At 41.2% G+C, this 15,049-nt stretch overlaps 1 long non-coding RNA gene across 1 annotated transcript in view; it reads left to right on the top strand.

The window, feature by feature from the left end:
* Positions 1 to 4,124: 4,124 nt before the first annotated feature.
* Positions 4,125 to 15,049, top strand: part of LOC148102013 (uncharacterized) — a 49,380-nt gene continuing 38,455 nt past the window's right edge. Inside the window, exon 1 of the long non-coding RNA XR_015719252.1 lies at positions 4,125 to 4,336. This is a non-coding gene — a long non-coding RNA (uncharacterized LOC148102013). The remainder of the gene's footprint in view (positions 4,337 to 15,049) is intronic.

Below are 15,049 nucleotides of genomic sequence, written 5' to 3'. Positions count from 1 at the left end.
GCAGATCTGCTGTAATTTGCAGAGAGAGAGATACAATTACATTGCAATCTGCAGTACATTCACCAGCAATGGCTCACATCTGTATCGTGTTTGTGAATTTACCCTCTCGTAATCATATTAAGCCGCAGGAGAAGGCTGTGCCATAAATCCTTTTTAGTAAAACACTTCTATATTGCGATTTTTATAGAAATTGAACGCAAGTGTTTCTGTTCTCTGATGTGAAGGTGGCCTGGATATGAAGTCTAAAGTTGCTAAGATAGTACTATATTAGCTTTTGACTTTACATTGTGAGCCCTTCCTGTTTCCTTTCACTGATGCCCGTTTCCTTTTGTGCCAACTGACACTTCCTCTTCATAATGTGTCATGGCAGCACAGCCAACATTTTTTCTAACAGATGTCCTGTTCCCAGAGACAATATGTCATTTCATACAGTGAACTAGTGAGCTGCTGACCATTGCATTGCAAAAGTCCAGCTCCCGGCTCCTGTACACTATACAACACTGGTGAAGAGACCTCTGGAAACAGGTCATTGTGAAAGTCTGACATTTTACAGCCCAGAAGCTGATCAAACGACAGCTTTTGGGGGTAATATTTACTGTTAAAGACCTTATGTTGTTTATGCACATAAGCAATCTGTACATTAACCTGACTATGACTAGAGCGATGTTAGAATAAATGTGTTCACAGTGACCGTGTTAAGGTACTGATGCTTATCTGTTTCCAGATAACATTTGCCAACTGGAAAATAACCTGATCCCAGCTGATTGCAGGTTTCTACGAGTGCTAGAGGAGAATTCAGGATTGCGCAAGATAAAACAATGTTTACAAAATTTGAATCCTGAGATTTCCCAGTTGTCAAGTGAAAAGCCTGAGCTGCTGGTGGTGATAGATAAAAAGACTCATGGTCCCCAAAGTTACCATCTACCTATCCATCCATTTAACAGCATGGTCTTCCTTTGAGTTCTCCAGTATAGCTTTGGTCTTCTCTCCAGTCCTGTCCTTGCTGAAAACCCCCCAAAGAGATAACTCGGGAAACATCCACATTCCCACCTCACTTGGCTTCAGCTTCAGCCCTGTTGACCCACGTGTACATTCACGCCTGTTAGCGTCAACAAACATGATCAACTGATTCGCAATGCCAGATACTACGGGTGAGAAACTTGATCTTGCAGAGCTCTGTTAACATTGAGATCTCATATGTTATTAGAGTTGATTTCTCTCTTTGATATTAGGCCAAAGCTGTAAAAGCAACAAGGAAAAGCAATACACTGCAGACGGTAGCGGCTCCTGTAATACCTTGTTATCACATTTTCCCTTGAGGTTCACATGTTGCCCTCTTATTTCCAAGCAGCCAGTCTGCCTTGTGTGATAACCTCTGTTTTAGGACATGACAGAATTGTTGGGACAGATAAGCAGCACTTCGGTCCCTCGTGACGTCTCTTTTTGCCCTCTTCTTGCCACGCCGTCATCACACCCAGTCTTTTGTCTTAACAGAGAAACACCCGGTGGAATACAAAACAATTAAACAAAAAAAAGTCTTCTTCCTCAGCGGGGCAGTGCCTGCATCGCTGGCCGGTATCCAGTCCGTAGAATGGTTGACATTAGGAGAGAGGAGCAGAGAGCCACTGATCCTGGACCAAAAGGAGGAGGGAGTGACTCAGAGGAGAGAGGATGAGTCAGGCGTCATGTGCTGAACTGGCACTTGACGCTCTCAGTGTCCTGAATGGCTTCTGTTCCCATAATAACATGCACTATTATGGTCAGATTGAGCCTACCTTTTGTCAGTCAGTCAGGCTTGAGCTAAGCTGGCGTTGGCTTAATTACATGAGCTGGTATGCATTTATGGAAATGCTTGTATGCACTGCCCTACTTCTAATACTACTCATTATCTTTAAACGGGCTCAGATGATCAAACCGGTTCATTGGCATCACTTTTATGTTCGGCTGCTGATTTCCCAGATTGGAGATTAAGATCTTTTGTTATGGTCAGCTGCAGAGCAGCTTCTCTGCAGTTGTGGTCTCGGTCGTCTTGTGCCAAAAAAAGTTGAACCGACGCATTCTGTAAGGTCTGTTTCTGATCTGCTGATGCAGATTCTCATTATGTCTGGAAGTAAGAGGTTTACAGTAACGGGGGATGGATAACACTTCAAATTTCAAAGGAAAAGGTTTTTCTGGAGGGTTTACTTGAATAACACATTATAACGAGCAAACGTATGAGACAGAAATGTAGCAAGATAAATGGTGTCTGAGGTTCACAGCGATGATGGATGTTCTCCTGTGTGGTCTGTCAGCTTCTCTTAGTTCCATAATAGGGAAAAAAAGAAAAAGGTTGCATGTCATTTTTCTGCTGCTTTATTATCAGGGACAGTGCACTTACTTTCAATGAGTCAGTCCAAACTTCACTGCTTTTCTTTTGCCGGCCGACCCTGACTCACATCTTCCTGTCTCTGCCTCACTCTCTCATTGAACCCGGCTCCCACTGTGATAAAATGTTCTTTGCTTACAACATAAAAAGCTGTCCAAAAATATAGAAGTGTCTCTTTTTCTTCTTCTTGCATTTAGACACTTTTGAGCCGCATGTGACTGCGATACCAAAATATTTTTTGTAATTTTACAGGCTCATATTCTTCAAATTACTCAGACAAGCATGGCACTCATAGAGAAGGCCTGGGGCAACAAAGGATGAAACCATGCCGCTTCATTGTATTTATTTAATTGGAGAAGGAGAAAGTGACTCTGCACATGCCAAAAGAAGAAAATCAGAGTCATCCTTCTGCTTCCTTTTATCCATCATTCATTCATACGCACTCTCCTCCAGCCCTGGAAAGTCGTGGGCCTCGGTGCCCAGGACCTGGGCAGTAAGGAGGAGGAAACAATGCCTGGAATGTGATGAGGAAAAGAAAAAAAACCTTGAGTCATTCCCACATGTCAACTTCTGGCTCAGTTCCTCCTCCTCCTTTTCCCAAGTGTGTTGCCTTCAGGTTCTCCTCTTATTCCCAAATTCTCTGGTAGAATATGTGATCTGTACCATTAAACCCAGGTTGCTGCCACCCAGGATATTATTTACGTGTTATGTTAATTGACCATTTTTCCTCCAAGGTGAAACCGAAGCCACAAATGTTACCCCCTGTCAAAACCCAGTATTGCCTCTCTGTTAGGCACAAACCAAAACCCTTAATCTGTAATCTATCACACCAAAGTTTGATACTCTAACCTAAACACACACACACTCGGTAGCCAAGTGTACAAACTGTTAGAAAAAAATGACACATTTTTCCTTACATGTGTTTTCATATCTGTTTAGTTTTTAACACTCAGTTGGCTGCGGGGGCCTGAAGGCAGCAGGAGGAGGGGATTTCTTTTTTTCCATTGGTCACCATCGCTTAAGAGAAGCATGACGTCAACGAAAGACTCAATAACTGCACTCAACGCGTTTCAATAACTATTGAAACACACAAACAGACATATGCACACACATATATACACACACACGCACGCACTCAGGGCGCCTTTGAATCCATCTGTTTGCCTCCTCCTTTCAAACTGTCCTTCCAAGACAGATGAGGTTTTGAATAATTAGTTTTTGATTATGAAGTATTGGAAATGAATTTGTGCTTTGAAGTGTAACGTCATAATTTACCGTCACCGATAATGACCGTGTTTGCCATTAACAGAAAGGACATGGCGCTGTACAAATGTCACAACAGCAGGACTACAAATAATGTATGAGAATAGACTCGCAGAGTGCATCGTTTTTTTTATAGCTTTACTGAAAATAACTCTTTCAGTTCATATATAGTGAAGTCGCTCAGTATTCAGATAACCTTTATTTTAAATGCACGCACTCGATATAGAAATGGTAAAAGTCAGATTTCCTGAAGACTACATATGTGTATTTGGGTTAAGCTAAACACAAACCGCAAGGGCAAGTAAAACCTTTACCCAGTCGCTAACACACTACCCTGTGTGCATCTGTACTACCTTGTCACAGCGCACGGACCTGTTTATCTCTTAAGGCCACTTTTCCCACTTCGGCGTCTGTCCTGCAAACTGCGCGTTCACGCGCTTCTCAGGCCAGCCCAGTATCCCGGGCGCTCGCTCCCGAGCCAGGCTGGTGGAAAAAACTGCAGCGGCTGTTGCTGGAGCCACGCAGAGAGGAGCGGTGTGGGAGAAATCACGGGCACTGGCAAGAGTTGAGCGGCACACACTCACATAGTCGCACAACACAGGCAGATTTTGTCGTTATTCCTGGCCAGGGCGACGCTGTCAGAAGCGGGGTTCATGGCTGCCAAGAAGTGATAGTATCGACGAGGAGCTCTTCGCCGTTCAAAAAAAGGTATGGAAAAGTTAGCTATGGGTTCATTTTTCGCCCCCCTTCGCAAAATTGAAAGTGTCTCAACCACAAGTCTCGCTAGTTTCTTGCGGCTGCCCAAGTTCCAGGTTGTCAGCGAAGGTAGGTCGTGTCTTTGAGGAGGGAAACCCCCCCCAAAAAAATAGCGGTTCCTTGTTGTAATGTCAGATTTGTGCAGGATAGAGATGTGAGGAGAAGCCAGCGGAGAAGTTTGCTAGCCGTGCTCGGCTTCAGCGAACTGAGAGCTAATCAGTGACTGCGTGCTGACTTTGTAACATAGCTGCTGCTGCTGTCATAAGTTGAGTGAGTGAAGGCTGAAGTGGAGGGCTACAGATCAGTTTGTTTAAGAACAAACGCACAAACAAGAAGATGCCACTCGTGTGTGGTTTTGCGTACACCTGGTGTGGAATTGAGCCCGTCCCCAAAACACAGCTTGCCCGTGTTTACGGAACAGGATCGGCAGAGCTTAACTTTAAACTGCTGACCAAACAGGGGTCCAGGGAACACCAGGGGTCTTTTAGTGGGGAGTGGGAAATGGGATCGTGTGTGTACGTGTGTGCGTGTGAGAGAGAGCGAGGGAGAAAGAGAGAGAGAAGTCACCACCCTGAATGGGGATAACAAACACAGTGGAAAGAGGATGTTTCGCTATTCTCAGCACTGTTACTTTCCTCCCCGCCGAACACTCGTGCATTTATGTGCAGATTATATGCAACAAACTAAAAAAGGAAATCAACCTTCTGTCACATGCATGTAGTGCCCCTATAGATTGTACTGTTTTAATGCATAAACTGCGTGTATTTAAAGATCACCTCCTGGTTGTTTGGAGTGAGTGGGTTGCTAGAGTCCTCCTTGCAATACTGATAAACAGGTGTCGGTTCACCAGTTTGTGTGCCATTCTTCCCACTCAGAGATTCAACTGATTGTTAACACTGGGCTTCATGATCACATGATCACCTTACACCCCCCCCCCCCCAAAAAAAAAAAAAAAGAAAGAAAGAAAAGAGAACCCGATCCTCCTGTATCCCACTCAACTAGCCATTTAAATCAAACCCCACAGTGGGACCTGTGTTGCATAAAATAGATGCTGTTGCCCTGCATTTCACTGGGACTGCTTTTCAAATGCATCTGTTTGTTGTGTCAGCTTGTTTTTTTCTGTTTTGTTTTTTTAATATGGCCTAATCACAAGGCTGAAATCATAATCTACAGCTTTAAATATAATACAGAATTCACCACTAGTGTTGTGAAAACCTTCCTTAAATTGCTACCTAAAAACTGAGCTCGAGGACCCTTTTTTAAAAAAAGGGATACTTTTGCCTTCCATCTGTCGAGCCAGGTGTGTTATCTGTAGAGTCAACTGTCTGTCCCGTTGTTTTTGAAGATTGTCATGGATTCTGCGTTACTTTTAAAGAGGAGGAAAAACAAGAATTGCCAGATTTCTTAAAATACCATTTACTTTGGTCTAATTAAGTATTAATTGTTCTGGTGTTTTGTTTTGATTTTTTTATCGCTATTTGTAAAAGTAAAACTTTCTTCTGTTTCAGTGTTACAAGTCACTGCCAGCAAAAGTTGACGAAGCGGACGCTGAGCTCTTGATAAACGAGCTCTGCTTTGTGCGTTCATGTGGGATTGAGGTTGTCGGTCCTTGTTTTTACTTGCTCCTTTCTTTTGTTTTGATTACAATGTCAACAAAGGTGGGCATCTGGGATTGTTACCTCACCCGGTGGAGGCAGACGAGAGGGAGGCCAAGTTGCCGATCTCAGATTTCCCTTCTGATAAGTGCCCTGTGGATGCTTATCCCCCGTTCTGAAGTGTGCGAACACAAAAATTGTTGGATTGTTTGCAGTATCTCAGAGTTGCAAACATACCTGACATTCTTTGTGGTGAGCAACAAGAAGATAGTGTTTTCTCTGGTTGACAGAGCTGCAAGAGGTTTTGTGATTCGCTGTTTGACTGATGGAGGTGCAGTCTGGCAGTAGGGCTATATGCTGAGGTGATTGGAGCAAGATATAATAGCATTTTCTTTCTTTTTTCTTTTGCCTTTGACCTTGCTGTTTGCCCATCACAGATTGTCAGGTGTGGTGCTGATCTATGCTACCAAACTGTAAATGATATAAATGGGATCTAAATGACCTTTTACGTTACACTGGGCTCCTTTTTGTAAATGCCTTGGATGATGCGTTGGCTCGGAGACATGTCTCAGAATCTTTTTGTGTTGTGAACTGGAATGAAAGTTGTCTTTGTTAGCTGGTTAGTTCAGTGACCCAGAGTTTTGCCTGAACTGGGCGTCATTCCTATTTGTTTGTCAAATACTATTTGTTTTTGTTTTTTTTAAATGGATCCTGGTACAGTTTTTTTCTCAATAAATAAAACAGCCTGTGGATTTGCAAAAAAAAAGTTGTAGTATGAAAACTTAACAGTGCAAACTTTAGTCAAGTGTAACCAAGAATATGACTCAGAATGGCTGAAGAATCTTCATCAGTAGATTATGTGTTGCCTTATTGTTCATTTCACAGGGTCAGTAATATTATCCCTCTGGATAGGAAGTTTACAGTGTTGTTTTTTGAATGTTTTATGAAATTGAAAACATACAAACATGATTTCGCTCTCCATAAATCACTGTAGTTTGAGCTAATGAGCTTTGTGTTTAAATATCGTTACTCTGGTACAGAGCAGCGTGACAGCGCTGAACACATTAAAGTAAAATATGTTATGGATTAATCTGAGTCTCATGATGAGGTCGCTATATTGATGAAGCTTTATTGATGAAGCTTTATTGATGAAGCTTTATTGATGTCAGTGCCTGGTGCCTAATGTTGGATATTATTCGAAAAAAGTCAGTTTATTACGCATTACTTGTTACTTACACAGGTGCTACATTACTCTGGTGTTACTTTGTAACACGTCCTGAGATACACTGCTGCATAATTGCAATATTTCCTATACCGTAATGAGGTTTTTCATATTTAAGTGAAAACACAAAGTCGAACAGCAAATCAATATGGGAGCGCCCATGTTGTGTCCAGTTGGAGCATAGGGGTTTAGGATTGGAATTTTTAAACTCAATTAGCTGTGTGCACAAAATTTAGATGTCTGAGCAGTAAGAAAATAACTTGCTCACAGTCCCACAGCTTTCTTGTTCTTCCTGCTGATCACTCATTTCTTTCTGCCTCTGTCTACCTCGAGGTTCTGTACGATTTTGTTAGTGCATCCCACTCTGCTGCAGCTTTTAGGCATTTATCAGCCAGAATTGACACGGAGGCACATTTATGCAATACAAAGTAGTTTTCCTCCGGTGTGGGTGGGACTTAATTGAGCTCAAGTATTTTCTGGCAACTTGATCTTTTAGTGCTGCTGTTTGGAGGTTATTGAAGTGCGTTATGTGGGACTGCATGGTTAAGTCTGTGTTAGAGATTTGCAGTATGCATCATCCTTGCTTAACTGCAGAAAACCCATCATGAATTGAAAGTTATTCTCACACCCTTAGTCTGTCATTTCATTAGAACCTGTGTTTGTTTTTGTTTCAGTTTACAAGAAATAATGCTGATAATTGGTGTTATTATAAAGGTGTTTGCGTTGCAGGAAATTCAGCAACCTAAAAAAAGGTCATTTCTCAGATGGTAGAAGGTATAAGTATGACTGGACTGAAACAAATCTGTCAAGGAAGTGTCATGTGACACCTAACCTTTGATCCTTGACCCCTGAGCTTGCTCTGGGACAAAGGTTTAGCAAGGTAACAGGTGTGACCCAGGGGTTATGAGATGTACACACATACAACTGCTCAAAGGCATTCCTGTTGTATAAAAGCAGCAGTGGTACCAGATTCAGATCTTATTACTGCACATTTTAACCTATATTTTACATCAAAGTGAGGTTTATATTTTATGTCTTTCACTTTCTATCAGGTTCATCTTTGCATTCCTGATATACATTGAGGTTGGGGGCAGTAGGCTTTTGACTTAAGTACTTTAAACTCCTTGTAGTTCATGTGAATATTTACTTTATTGCCATTTTGTACTTCAGTGCCACTACAGTTACTTTGGACTGATGATGAGCAGTTAGTGCAGTCCAGCGCAAATATAGCTACAACGGTGAAAGATTTACTCATGTATCAGTATTAATAATGATACAGTCTATCAGTGATTGGGACTATTTTCGTGCATTGATTAGCTTTATACAGATCACCCTAAGGATGTAAATTCTTTTTTTCATAAGTAATTTTGCTTAGTACTTTCTTGTAGACAGGCACACCATGAAGGAATAGTTGTTATACTATTTCTGAGCCTGCTTACAAGATCCACATGTGCTTTGCAGTGACTGTGCTCTGCGGTCACATGGATGGCACATGGATGCCCCCACAGTGCCTCTGTGACCAAAGTTGAGCCTCACACAATGGATCTGGAAACCCCCACCACTGTCGTTAACATTTATTTCAATATTCCACACTCAGTTGTCCATGCATACACAAATAAAGGCCTGGCTGTACTTAACTTGCTATTTGAAGCACACAGAATTTATGGGAAAAACATCAGTATCAGAATGAGAATCAGTGACATTCTCAGGATTTCATACTGGTAACATTTTAGTATACAATGTGTGTAGTTCATCTAATTCCTGGAAAAAAACAAAAAGCAAACTTGAAACAACTAATGTAATTCTTCTCTATGCTGCTAACTTAGAAGTCCAACACACATTACAGGGAGCTGTGGTGAAGTTAGCCTGGCAACAGTCGAGTAATGGAGCCATGAAGCAGTCACGCTTCCTGTGACCGGGCATGTGTAGTGTTTGTTGTGGACACAATCAAGAAAACTAGTTGAAAGTACATGTTGCTACCAGGATTGCATGAACTGAAGTTTAGCTGTCAAGACTTCTACCAGGTGACAGAAACAATCTAGTTTTATATCTTTGTTTTTTTGGTCAAAATGTATTATTTCAGTATAAGTAGCAAACTTGTTTAAAATTCACACGTACCTCTTTTTTTTTTTTTTTTAATTAAATGTCACAGTCCTTGTTCACCTTGTTACAGTGTGAGGCATTTGGCCATGTTGCTGTTTCACAGCAAAAACACTCCTGATTTTAGAAGGTCATTAGAGCCTGATAAAGTGCAGTGTGGGCTAGAAGCCATCTCCAAATCTTCAGCTCTGTCTATGATCGAGGCAAAGCTGGAGCCCGATTGTGTTTTGTTTGGGAAGTCTGGTCTCGGTGTAATTCATGCTGGCAGCTCCAGGTCGCGACTTCTTCTGAGTACATTTTGCAGCTATCAGGCAATAACACTGCACTTACCAAAAGTCAGTGTAATGTCATCCAAGTCATCCAGGTAGGAAAATGTCAGAAGAAGTTCAAATGAATTTACTGGATGAACGGCAGAACTATTGTTATTGTTGACTATTGTTATTTTTTTAGTCATTCATGAAATCAGAGATATTTCATGTATTCAGTAATCCAGTGTTAGTAGCTGGAAATACAACTGACATTTTTCAGTTTTCTTCTCTGATTTCTGTGACCTGACACGTCATCATTCCAGTTGGCTCAAGTGTCACCACTTTTTGAGTCAGTGCTTGGAAGACTGTGGATAATTAAGATCACAGCAGCATTTGGATCGTATGTCAGCCACAAGGCTTCTACTTCTGCCTGGGTGTTGGATCATTTAGAAATGGGACATTCAAGTCTCACCCACAGCCAATTTGTGTGGGTCTGTGTGAAAGTTGGTGTCCTCATACATGTGTTATTTATGTGCTCAAACATGCATTAAAGCAGTGGGACAAAGCCTTAAAAAAGCTAATAAGATTTGTTTCTGTGTTTGGCCTCAACCCAAATACCTAGCAAAATCTGCTCCAGGATTTATTATTCAAACGATAATTCGCAATGTTAATGTTGCTAATCTTTACTGCACTGGCTTTGTTTTCTATTTCGAGGTCCCATTCACTCACTGTTGAAATGTTTAGTTTAACCTTTAGAAGAATGTTGACTTTGCAAACATTTGTGATTATCTGGGAAACTCAAGGCTGTGGCTTTGTTGATAAGCTGTTAGCTCAAGTGCTGACCTTGAGAATGTAAGTCTAACGAGCTATCAGCCGAGCTTGTGTTATTATAAAGCGGTGGTGCATATAAAATAGATTTCACCAACATCGATGTTTGCTTGTTGTACAGATGCACATTACTTGCATTTTTTAATTCATCCATTAGACGAGTAATATGAGACAGGTGCATTCAGACAAAGAGTTCACTGTAGATTTTCCTATTATATTAAGTTATGACCCATATAACTTTGGCCTAAAACATAATGCTGCTGCTTGCCCTGTGTCAAACTTTACCCTTTCGCTAAAGTGTGTCATTCACAAGTGTGTCTCCTCTTCACAGAGCAGCAAATGTTTGGCTTTTTAGCACATCCCAAACTGGCTTATTGGGCTAAAGCTGCTCCACCAGTGATTTAATGGTGTCAGATATTCTCCTTTTGATCTCACGAGTGAGCGTGAGATAGACTATTCCTGTCATCATCATCATCATTATTGTCCTGTTGGGTCCATAAAACCAGGGCTAGTGGTGACGTAAAGCCCCTTTTATTATTGACGTCTTCCAGACCTTTCACCGGTTTGACTGCTTGTAAAAACTAATGCAGGGCCTCATTAATTTCTAGTTAACAGCTGATTGATGTGCATCATGTCAAATATTACATTAGCTATTGCTTTTGGTGGTTAGTGGAAAGTGGATGGATGATAATTGAGCAGTATAAGTAAAGCTATACCTGTTTGGATTTTAAATTCACTCCTGTGTGTCAGATAGCTCTCGGCTGGAGGGTAGTGCCATTTACATTGGCAAGAAGTTTGTGAACCCTTTGGAATTACCACGTATTTCTGCAGGGAGTATGGGATTATATGGACCAGCAACCATGTCTTGATACTGGTGACTGGTTGACCACGTTCATCTTTGTGTTATATACTAACTGGGCTATATTAAGTCAGAGAAATGTGCAGGATGTCACATGCACTCTTTGTTTAAAGTGTAATAATAAAGGAAATGCTGAGAAACAAACCAGGAAGCTTAATAAAGTATTCTTTAAACTTCTTTGCTGTCTTAGCTCCTTATGCCTCCCTCACTGTGAGAACTAACACAAATTGCTGCCTAAGGCTGGGACGGAAGACGGCCAAATAAAAGCTAACAATATGTAGTGGGAGATCAAAATCAGGGCAAATCTGGTTTCCAATTTCATTTAGAAGCTGAGTGCCTCCAGGCTCGGTCCCACAGTTCTGCATTTCTGGTGATTAAATCTGAGATGAATTATAGCGCTGGCTTTGGCAATCTCACAATTCAGTTCAGGTTCTCTGTGTGACGATTAAATCCAGAAATGTAAATTTATTCTCCCTCCAGTTCTCATGATGTCGAATCATTCCTCTTCTTTGCCCACTGAGCTACAGGTTGCACTTAACTGACATTCAAGATTAGGGGTGGCAGGATAAAGGAAAGACACTCTGCCATATTCAGGTACTCTTTGATCATTGATCAAAGATCTTGATTAGGACATGTTTGTTTGTTTTTTTGGACACAGACTAATAGACTAAGGGCTTTTTTTCTTCACCTCGCTAGCGTTCCTTGAATCTCTTTGTGTCACATATTTATTGTGCCAATAAATCAAAAAAGCAGTCTGGCATTTGGCTTGTTTGAATGTGATCTATAAGATAGAAGATTGCTGGTGTTACTGCAAATATATCATTTTCCTCTTTCTGTCACCTACCTATAATAGGACGGGTAATAAGGGGTAATGCCAATAACTGAAGTAAAGATGTTTTAAATGTAAACCTGACGTTCCTAACTATACAGACGTGCTCATACATCTGAGGCCACCCTGCTCATGTGTGCTGTACACCTGCACACATTCTCGGCACAGTCATCATACATCTCTGGAGCAGGTGAACAATATCCCCTGCATCACCAGTGTTTCTCAGCGCTGGCTTTTGATCTAGGACAGTGTTGGCATCAGGCTGGCCTAGTGACTGCTTTAGGGATTTTGCTCTGACAGATACTCTGACAGAGTTTTACACTGGACCAGCGTTACCGAACAGGGAAACAGAAAGCCCCCTGACAAAGCCTGTCTAAGAGGAGGGGGGAAATGCTCTCTCTGTCTCCATGTCTGTAGTTTTACTTTTTTTTAAATGTTTTTTTTTTTTCATGTTGAATTTTGGAGAATAGCTCCAAGTACTGTAGATTTAAAGGAAGTGTTACATGAGCTGTATTGAACTCCATATATGGCAGGATAATCTCCTCTACGGGCATCAATCTGCGGTGATGTATCTGCACAAGTATTTGTTTGAGTTAGGACAAAGCCTTGGTGAGGGGTTGTAGCTGCAGCGACGCCAAAACAATTCTGGCCTGCTGGAATGTGTTGAGAGCACTTTTGGCCAGCCTTTAACCTCAGTAACTCTTGTGGACTCACCTTGCATCTTAAAATAACTTGCTCCACGTCATGCTAAGATCTCTCAGACATAACTCGAGGCTGTTGGACTCGTTTACCATAGCAGTGAACCTGAAAGTTAACTTTTCAGGGTGAACTGCAGTTGGTTTTGTTGGATATCAAAAAGGCTGTCAGTGATACAGGTTTGCCTGTAGAAAGAAACGTCTTATAAACGGTGCTTTTTGATGCAGGGTTTTGCAGAGTTTCATAGTTGCTTTAAGGTGCTTCCTATTATTTAGTCTCATAAATGACAGATGAGACGAACTGGGGCGTTGAGCGTGGTTCTTTAACTAGGTCATCATGACTCAATTGTTCCCATTCAAATGTGAAATGTAGAAATTGTCTGTTTTTTTATCTTTTGCTCTTACAGTCAGATGGGCTGTTTCTAATCTTGTTCTAATTCACTAATGAACCCGACTGACTTTAACATTTGTCTTCAGTTGCTTTAGCTGCTTTGGGCTTTGGGAACATTGTGTTAAGTGCTGTCTTGAACTGTAGCGGGTGACCGAAATGTATGCTGGCAGTGTCGTTTCTACGATCTAATCACTGTTTTATTACTATTTTGTTCAGCATAGACCATCAAGGAGACTTAATGTCAGTTAACCCAATTTTCACATCATAAAGTGAATAGTGTAGAGTTGGCACATAAATTACTGGGAAAAATAGAGACCCATTTGGGTGTGGACGGTGTAGTAAAATTTATAGCTGGGCAGTTAATATGCCCAATATTACAGTATTGGTGAGATTTTAGTAACATGAAAATCACATTTGCTATCACATGAAATCGTAGAGTGAAGGTGGATAAACAGACACAGCCGCCTTATAAGGAGTATATGAAATATAAAGCACTTTAGTTACATCATAAAACAGAAATAAAAGAACAACAATATGAAACCACAGAACCAAAACAATAAAAACGATCTGTTCTGTGGTTTTGATAAAAGATTAAAAAAAAAAAAGATTTTCATTATTTGGCATCCCGCTGCTGTTTTTACATGTAGTGATCATATAGCTTGTTGGCATTGATGTTGCACTTATAGTGGCATAAATGATTCTGTGGGCAGGAGGAAAAACAAATGAAAGACATACAGCCTTGAATTAATTATCTTTATTGTAATTCGTGAACACAAGTGGACACGTTGTTAAATGTGTAAGATTACTTACTTGTCTCTCTTCTGCTGTTCTTGGAGTTTTTCACAGTGGATGGTTGCACAAATAAGGAGATGTGATCAAGGAGCACAGTCGCATCAGTCAAAAATATCCTTCTGTTTTCTGTCATTTAATGTTGTCCATCAATCAGTATAGCTGCTCTACACAGAACATTAATTTCAAAGTGTCCTGAAGTCTGGGACGTGAACTTCTGATGCAGCACAGATATATTTAGGGGTGTGTGGGTGCGCAAGTTCAGAAGCGAGATAAAAGGAAGGCACAATTTATTATGATTGTCATAATAATGATAATGTCTGTTTAATGCATCGGTGTGGAGATGAGCTAAACATCGCCTTGACTGGCGAGCTGTTACTGCGCACTTTGACCATCATCGATCAACGGCATCATCTTCCATCAGCACAACCCTAACATCCTGCATGTATTATACCGCAGTGCAGTAAATGTGAAATAAGCACCACAAACCACATCTAGAAGAATCATCATCATAGAGTTGAAGCAGCATTGGATTTATAGCAGGACTTTTGCAGTGGATGGTACTGTTTTTGACTCTGTAAACCTCGTAAAGTGGCGAGTGACCGCTCGCCCATAAATGATTCATCTTTTGTCCTTCCTTAGTCCTGTGGGTTAAATCTACATTTGGACTGAACAGAATAGCATTTCAAAAGCTGTGCACTTTACAGTGAGAAGAGCCATCGTACCTTATTCTGTCACCTGGCATTTCGTCGACGTTACACAACATTCACAAAAAAGCCTCCCAGCATTCACCACCTCCCCACTTGTAAACAAACATCTCCTGCCTGACCTTGCCTGACACAGCGAGACTCTTTCCCACAAATAATCCTGTTGGTGCTGCTCAAATTAAATTTGCAGACTCACCCCTTTTTTAAGTTGCCCAGCAGAGCGAGGGAACATCTCAAATTACATTTTTAACTCATCGAACCCCCCCCGCTTCATTCTCTGTCACACTGAGTACGCACACACACAGCCTATCCACACTGTGATCTCATTAGCAATAACAGTGCATGTCATATCTCTGTAACTCCTTCCTGGTGGTGCAAGGGCTTGATGAAGATCATGGTGCG

The sequence above is a fragment of the Neolamprologus brichardi genome, chromosome 7, assembly GCF_056152115.1.
Source record: "Neolamprologus brichardi isolate AB-2024 chromosome 7, ASM5615211v1, whole genome shotgun sequence".
NCBI classification, from domain to species: domain Eukaryota; kingdom Metazoa; phylum Chordata; class Actinopteri; order Cichliformes; family Cichlidae; genus Neolamprologus; species Neolamprologus brichardi.
The sequence above is the reverse complement of the archived record's forward strand: the minus strand, read 5'-3'. Positions and strand labels throughout refer to the sequence as shown.